Genomic DNA, 9,758 nt, shown 5'->3' on the forward strand with positions numbered 1-9,758 from the left:
AGGACGAAGGAACAAAGAAGACAAACCAGACACTATCAAAAAATCCTAAAGGCAGAAAAGAAGATACGAGATCTAGAGGACCAACCAGCCATTGATAGATACAACAGCCTAGTTCTCTCGTATAGAGTAAAATACGATTTGGTTAACATAGAGTGGATGATGAGAGATCTTGCTAGGGCATCACAATCTGTTTTGCAAGTTCAAGATCAGAATTAGCTTTGTTATTTTTATTTTTTGTTTGGTATGTTTGTGTATCATGCATTCTCCAAGATAGGATCACGCAATTGCTCTGTCAGAATCACGCAATTTCTCTGTCAGAATTATGCAATCCCTCACTCATAATTACACAATTGATCATACAGAATCATGTAATCATTCAGGCATCATTACGCATTTGTTTTTTTTAATTGTTAATCTTTTGTTTTTCATGGATTTTCTTGGGTTACTCATTATCTGTTTGCAGCATGTGGTGAATTTACATAGAGGATCGGATTATTACTGAATCATAAACACTCATGCTATCACACTTCATTTTTGGGCTTAAAATAAACTTGGTTAAAATGGACATGCATGTTATCACACTTCAATTTTGGGCTTAAAATAAACCTGGTTAAAATTGACATGCATGCTTTCACATTTCAGTTTGGTGTTTTAAAATTGACATGCACATGAATATCTCACACCTAAATTTGGGTTTTAAAATGAATGTGAATCGGGCTTCTCAATAGAATAACTCACATTTCATTTTTTCTTAAGGGAAATAACTTTTTATCGTGTTTGGGGTGGACCTATTGTTGCATCAACTACCTTTCCACCCCCCTTCGAGGTCTTGGGAGAAAAGGAGAAGGTGATAACAACACCCAATTTTTTCATTTTAGTAGTGAGGGGTATCTTTGACTGGGGATTTCATCACCCCACAGAGGTACTTCGAATTGGGATGCGTTGGGGATATCATCTCTCCCAGCGTACTCTCGAGTGGGTTTTTCGAGCCGCTATAAAAATATACTGGTCAGATGGCTAAAGTGTTGAGTGAATTCGACATATGTGAGGGTCTTCCCTATAGTAATAAGCTTAACTAAAGTCTTAAGTCTCTTGCTCTGAGAATCTGTCGTTGGATCGGGAACCCTCAAAATTTACAATAAGAACCAACTTAGTATCCCAAATCCCACATTCAGTGATTTCGGGAGTGCGGATCGCACCCCATAGATACTCCTCATGTACCTTGCATTATGAGATAGAAATCCCTTGGTGATAAGATCTTTGGATCTTCGAGGTAAGAGAGACAGGCATGCCCGAAAAGTGTGTGCCATGGAGTGGACCCAGTGCTACCAAACTCTCTATCTATTCATCTTGTTTCGGTATTTTGTTGCGGGGGCCTCATTGAATGGTGTCCACTTTCTAGTCTAAGATTGTATTATGTGCTTTTATATGTATCGTTGTACCATACCAATATTGAGTAATTTTTTGGGCTATTTTAGGCCCTGTCTTGCGTATCTCTAAATTATCAGAGTTGGTCAGAACACAGTTCAGTTAGCTATACCTATCTTCAAACAACCGTTCTCACATTTGGAAAACAAAAAACTTGTCCTACACATAGAATTACTGGAAACAAAGTTCATCTTGAAACATCAAATAGTCCTGCAAACTCAAAATTTTACATACTTGTGACCATAGGCAGTCCTTGCATAGTCCTTATAAGTCCTCATTTACGTCCTTATTATCTTCCTTAGAAGTTGTATAGTCCTCATTAACATCCTTATTATCATCCTTAGAAGTTGCATAGTCCTCATTTACGTTTGTATTATCGCCCTTAGAAGTTGCATAAGTCCTCATTTACATCCTTATCATCTTCCTCATATACATCCTTTAATTTGGTCCTTATTAGATTTCTTATACATCTATCTTAGTCTGTCATCATTTGCATAATCATCCTAGAAAGTCATAGCATGCGTCTTAATGGGTCTTCTAGGTGATGGTTTGCTCCCCTTTGAGCAACCTAATCTAGTGCCAAACGGCGGTCAATGAGAAATCATTGATGGTTTAGGTAACTTGGCCTGGAAATTAAAGAGAAACACAACTCATTATATAGGAGTCGAATATGAGCTAAATAGAGAGTATAAAATTTCCCATGGAATTGATAGAGAAATTGCTACAGAACTTCTAAGAGAAGAGCTTGAAAAACTTGTGTTGCAAAAATCTCAAAATACTCAACAAGTCTCACATCCAAATCCTCAATAGAGAGTCTGGTCTAGTGTTGCATATTCCATATTTATGTCTAGAGTCTTACATTATTGTCATCTTGCATTAGGTTCTAAACCATCCTCATATAGAAGTCTTAAATGCCCATCACAAGGTCACAAAAGGCAAAAAGTAAGATGGGCCCAAACAACAACCTGTCAATAAATCTAACTTGGAACATGGACATATCAAGTAGTTAACAGTCAAATCCTCAGGCAATGCCCACAATACATGAACTACAACAAAATTTAACATGCGAAGAGATTAAATCACCCCAACAAGACCCACATGTCCTTATGATCTTAGACGCTCTTATACATAATGATAGGGACAAATATCTCTCGTTGTTATTACAAAATGGGGCCAAATTACCTAAAGATTTTGATATCACAACAATATTACCACTAGGAAATACTTTAGCTCCAAATATTAGTCAAATACCACATATGACACAAAGGCAAGCGATGACCTCAGGTTTTCCTCAGAATGCACCAACATCATCTATACAAACAAAAGTCATTTCAAATGTGACTTCTCAATCAAGTGCATCATCTTCAACAATAAACGTTAGCGCACCAACACAGGCTCTACCGATAATGTCAAGTGTCTCAACACCTATTCAAACACAAGTTCCTCATACAACAGGTGCGACTCAACCTCCAGTTTCCTATTCTATAGGATCTACATACAATCATCAGAATACAAATCCAAGTTCCACTAATACAATGAGTAAAACCCAGTCAAACATGGGTTCACATGTCGCTTATTTCATAGTACTTAGCGGAACCCATAACACAGAATTATAATTATAGTACCTTTCAATGTACCTCCTAGTTATACTACCACAAATCCTTTTGTGGAAAGTATTGATGCGCAAAGTGTAAGCCTGAGCCAAACAGATATTATGTCCCAACAAGTACGGAATCTACAACAACAGATGGCAACTATGCAAACCGGTAATGATAAAAAGAGCTACACAATGCAGGACTTACCTCCTTATCCTTTTGATCACACATTATACATGCTGCCTTTCCAACCACATTTTGAAACACCAAAATTTGACAGATATCGAGGGAAAGGTGATCCTAGAGATCACATCAAACATTTTTTTACGTAATGTATAGAGGTTACGACTAAAGGAACTTATCTAATGAGATTGCTTCCTAAAAGTCTGGGAGGCTCATCCTTGGAGTGGTTTTCACATCTACCACCAACTATCACATCATGGGGTGAATTAGCTGAAAATTTCATTTCTAACTTCTCACATAACATTGAAACCCCAGTCACTTTGATGGACTTATGTACCACAAAACAATATGAGAATGAAACATTTGCGTCCTTCATACAAAGATGGAGAGCTCTCTATAGGAGATGCAAGACTATTATTCTCGAAACGGAGCAAGTTGACATGTTCACAATAAACTTAATTCCTAAAATCAAGTACCCGATACAAATGCAATGTTTGGCCACATTTAAACAAATCACTAAAAAACCCTAAAGTGTGAGGGGTCTCATAAAATATAACAATTAAACCAATAATAATAAATCCAAATTTTGGTCGAAAAACAAAAATGTGACCAACGATGGTGTTGTAGACGCCCGTACAGTGAACAGAACTCAACCGATTTTGTCTTTACAAGGCCCAAGTCAATCATTTATCCACGTATAGAGAATAACACTGTATCAACCAATATAAATGCTACGCAAACTATGAACACAAAATTCCCAAGGGTAAATACCCCAAAAAGAAATTACACACCTCTAGGGGAACCTATTGAATCAGTGTTAAAAAAGTTGATACAGACAAACATGATCACTTTTCCAGAAGTAAGAGTATATGAACCAGGTCCTTTCAAACCTACATGGTGGAATGATAGTGATTTCTGTGAATATCATCATACTAAAGGTCACAAAACTGTAAGTTTCTATAAATTGAGAAACTTAATCCAAGACATGATCGATCAAGGTGACATCACAATTGATACAAACAAAACTTCAACAGACACAAATCACACCATCTTTAAGGATCCATTTGTCAAACATGACAAAGGGAAGGCATCTATATCAGGAACACAAGACAATACAGCTAGCTACACAAAAGTCTCATATGACTGTACTATTCATGCCATTAGCTAAGGGGATGTAATAAATGATGATTCACAAGAAGCACTCGATAATGATGAACAATATCAAGAGACTTACAACTATGATAACCAAAATTGCATGCTATCAGAAGCACCAAAATATGATGAAGACAAGAATCATTGTCTTATGGATTGAGGGCATGAAGAATCATTTCATTCGGAATGGTTTAAAGATGAACTTATAGCACATATCATGGATGTAAGACTTGCACATGATGACTATAGGAAGGGATATGAAATAAACCTTGATAACACAGCATATGTTATAGATAGTTCCCTCACAAGAGATGATACAGTGGCTACAATCACGATAACTCCCAGAGATAGAAATTGTGCAGTAGTTACTCGCAGATCTAAAGTAACTTTACAAGGAGTACCATCAAACCCACCACTAGTAGTAGGGACCTATAATGTTGTTGAGAAACTCAAGAAAACCCCGGCATAGATATCACTCTTTGAACTATTGCATATATCACCAACTCATAAAGCTATCCTAGACAAAGCACTTCAAGATTCAGTAGTTGACAGAGATATAGATGAAAATGCCTTCCAATCCATGGTCGGGAATTTGGCAAATGGTACCCGTATTGCATTCACAGAACATGATATTCCCAGTAATAGACTTCTCCATAATGACCCTCTACATCTAGAAGCTTACATACATAAGAGAAGAATCAGAAGAGTACTTATAGATGGAGGAGTCGGTCTCAACATCTGTACATTAAAGTTGGTTAAGGCATTGGGATATTCTGAGCTTCACATTGATCCTTCAAAAAGAATAAACATCAAAGCATATGATGATGAAGAGCGTCCTTCAAAAGGTATAGTTGCTCTACCAGTGCAAGTAGGACTTATAACAACAGAGGTTACTTTCCAAGTGTTGGATAGAGAATTAGGGTACAACATGTTGTTGGGCCGCCCATGGATTCATACCATGCAAGTTGTACCATCATCATTTCATCAATGTGTTAAATTCTCGTATAATGGCATTGAAATCACCATATAGGTTATCCAAATCCATTCCAACACTATAATCAGTACCTCAAATGGAAAATAGTTATCTCTTTCTCCTAGGTCTTTTGGGAAGCCTCAAAACACAATAATGAAACAAGACAGAGGAAAAGAAATAGTCAGATACTCATATCTTCATTCTCTTTCATTAGGTGGGTAGATTTACAAGAAGAATCTTTGAATGAAGATGTCAATCACTGGATATATAGAGAAGAAGATGACATGACAATACCCAGGTTACCTTTAGATTAGTATGGCAATGAATTCAAGATGCTACAAAAACATGGGTATGATGTTACCACAGGCTTGGGATTACAAAATCAAGGAAGATTAGAACCCGTTGTACCAAACGAAAAATCCAAAGAATCAAGGGTTAGGATATAATTATGTACCAAATATAACAGAAGCAAGGCAACGTACACTAGATATATTGAACAAACCAAGGCTACCATCAGAGTACATATCTCAAAGTCAGTTGTCAACACGAGCATTTCCTTCTTCATCTCAAACAAGCAAGAAAGTACCAACATCTCCTAGTACGGAATCAAATGGTGAAGATATGAGACAACTTCTACAAGAACCTAGCACCGAGTCACCCAGCAATATAGTATCTAAAACATCCACACAAGAAAATATGGTAATAGCCACAGGCTTAGCACTAGTAAATGAGCCTAATCCTTGGTTGTTGTCAATACTTTTGCCAAGGAAAACAACTCAAGCTCCACCCAATGAATCAGATGAAGAAAGACTACAACAACTTATAGCTGGTTTAAGAAGGGTGACCCCCATACAAAGGAGGCCCACAAATCTACAACAAAATTAGATGCAAGTACAAGAGAAGATAAGTGATACAACCTCAGAAGCTGAAACATACATAGAAAGTGAGACATATTCTCATGACTATGAATTCCTATCTGATCATGATTCCAGCCCACGAACTTATATGTAACTTAAATGGACCAAATAACTATTAGTAATCATAAATGTGTGTTATCTTTAACTTTTATATCCAACACCAAAGGACCAATAGCTGAACACAAAAAAAATTTGTTGTTATAAAAACAACACATTATTATATAAATACTACTTATATTGAACACTAAAACTTTTGGGCAATCCCTCACATTTCATGGGAAAAAACAAGGTATTTATTGTGTTCACCTTTTATATTTGTGATAAGACAAATTATTAATATTAAATACTCTAATACATATACATTGCTACCCCAATAGTTGTACACATAAGAACTATATTTTTCACAATGATAAGGGTAATTGTTTAAGTGAGCATCTTATTTTATAAATGACACACTTATAGTCGATAGTTGTGATATTTTATTTGAAACAAAAAAAAAATTATTTCACTTGTTAAAAATGTATTTAAGCCTTTTTTTATATAATGTTTATAAGTTATCTAGTGGTCAAGTATGGGTCCATTTTGACCAACATTTGGTAATTTTTTTATTTAAATGTGGATTATTTATTTACAATACATAGTATAAATATGTGGCAAGACTGGATATTATAAGCATAACTGCTATAACGACTATTGGACCCCGTACAACTATTGGCCCCTCTTCCCTATTCATGCATGCATTGCATTCAATTTTCTTATTAGTTTAACCAATCATATCACAGAATTAAAATATTTGAATCAAACTTCTATAGTCTATGTTCACTTTTTATTTTATATGATTATATAAATATCATTTTTCTTGCTTTCTATTGATCGTGTTGTGAACAATAGATAAAAAATCCATTTTTTCTATTTTATAATGCATATTTAATTATGTCAAATGTCCAATCATATTAAATATATGATATACAATTTATTTATTTCCATGTGTAGTCATTGCACATATTTTTAAATGTAAAAGTACAAATTTACTAATAATAATGAGCACACAGTTCCAAAAAAAGGTTGCAAATAAAGGCAAGTCAGAATCCTTCCATATAGCATTTTAGATATTCGGCTTAGACCTCATTTCATATTTGAATGCATTTCGGTCTGCATATTTATGTGGACATTTAATAATATTTAATAAAATTTAATTCTTATTTCTATGTTTAGTTCCTACCAACAGGCAGGGAACTAACGCAACTATTAGATTCAATTTTCTTTATTAGAGCTGGCCAATCATTTTACAGGATTTAAGAATATTTGTTTGAATTTGTATAGTTTTGATTTTTTTCATATTTTTATAATAAAAAAAATATTATTTATCCGTGATTCTATTGGTAATTGCTACATAATTCATTCATTTTTATTTTAGTTTTAAAATTGCCACTTCACCTAAAAATTTTGTGGTTCATCATGAATTAATGTCACATGGAAGCTAGTTGTTTCTCTATAACTCTCTCTAAGATACTGGCGGCTCAATTCTGAATACCCAATCTAGTTGAAGACAGTTGTTTCTCCACATCTCTTTGGAAGCTATGGGCAACTCTGAATACTTGGTAGACAATTATTTTTGTACATCTCTCTGGAAGCTACATGCAGCTTTGAATACCTGGTAGACAATTGTTTTTGTACATCTCTCTGGAAGCTACATGCAGCTTTGAATACCTGGGCCAGTTGAAAAAGACGGATAGCTTTGAATACCCAGTCTAGTTATTCAAACTAATGCTGTTGCAGGTTAGGGAACCAGAAAAAATGTTAATTTTTACAACCAAATTGGTTGATGTATTGAGAAGAGTTGAAATATTCCAGTCCAATTTTTATGTGGGGGTTAATTATAAAGAGCATTATGGTTGCTAACAAGTGTCTAAGAAGATGCATTGGAAAGCATATGCCATAAGACTTCAAATTTGTATTCAACCCTAATTGAAAAAATCTTCAATTTTTTTTATGATTTCGTTGTTGTTTGAGTAATTATATTCATATGCACTTGTGTAGTATATGTGGTAGTGGTAGATTGGTTATGAGGCTTGATTTTTAAAAGCCTTCAATTGCAAAACATAGTTTCCATAGCATTAATTTCATGCCTCAATGAGATCAAACAGATTCCTCCACTGTTCAAAAAATCAAAATTTCAGCTGAGCTTAAATCCAAGTTTACTGAGGTTTCACACCCTTCAAATTCATAAAGGTAAAAACAAAATCCTCTTTTTTGTAGCTTTTTTTCTGGTTTATTGAAATAGCTTCATGTGTTGCACTTAGGCTTAGTTATTCATTTAGTACTGAACATTACAAGATATACAAATAGACAAGTTTAATTACATTGTCTCTTCTACATCTATATCCGTATGCTTTGGATCATTCTAGCTTAGCCAAAAGTGTGACAGATTGTATCTTTTTGTTTTTTCTCCACACCTCAAAAAAATACCACCTTGGTTGTGGCAAAGCTCTCCAATGGGATACAACACCAGTTGCTATAAACAATCGTGGTGACAGGGGAATTACACCACTTAAAGCCCGACAATATATTGGCTAAGCTGGAAGTTTCATCAAAATTTGAAATGTGCATTCTTGACTACACAAGGATCAAACTACTCACCATAAATATATCAAAACTAGGGAGAAAAATATTGTATACATGCATTTCATAATCTATGTTAAGTTAAACACTTGAAAATTTGAAGCCCTTTTCTAAAAATAAATTGTTTTGGGTACTTAATTGATCTCATCGATTATCTACAAATTTACAAAAAACCAAAATAGAAAAAATTAAGGGTTTGACCTATGTTTATAAAAGTCATGAGTCGTTCCTATTTCATCGCTACAAAGTTTCACCCTTTTTCTAAATGGACATACTCTTGTCTACCCATGTGTCATGTACATGAGAGAAAAATATGATTTTCTAAATTCAGAAATCATACAAGGAGAAAACCTAAAATTAGGAAGATTTGAAATAGATCAAAAGAAGTGGACTAGTGCATGGTAATAGTGTGCAAAACCGTCAATACTAAAACCCAAATTGTGAAAAATCACACCTGTTCTCCATTTTTCCTGATGATAAAATATGTTTCTTCTATGCAAAGCAGATGCCTGATGCTTTGTTTGGGTGTTAGGCTCAGGCTTAGTGCTTTTATAAAAAAAAACTTTGTAGGCTTCAAAACTTATCTGGCATGTTGTAATGGCAATCCTATTCTCTATTTTGCAATGCAGTTTGGGGAAGATCGATCGCTCTGTTTGTAATCGTAAGCATGTGCATATACATAAAATTAATGCCAAATGTAGAAATTAAGTCATCCTTATATGCCATGTGCCCACCTTTTTGCTGTCCAATGCCCTCAACATGTCGTTTCATTTTTTTGTCACGCCTTAATTCATTCCTATTTAATTCGTATGAGGTTGGAATTTTTAAACAAGAGAAACCAACTGACTCTATATTATTTTTATGTGTGGCCACAATACCTGCCCAATG

Source organism: Cryptomeria japonica, chromosome 3 (genome assembly GCF_030272615.1).
Source record: "Cryptomeria japonica chromosome 3, Sugi_1.0, whole genome shotgun sequence".
Lineage (NCBI taxonomy): Eukaryota > Viridiplantae > Streptophyta > Pinopsida > Cupressales > Cupressaceae > Cryptomeria > Cryptomeria japonica.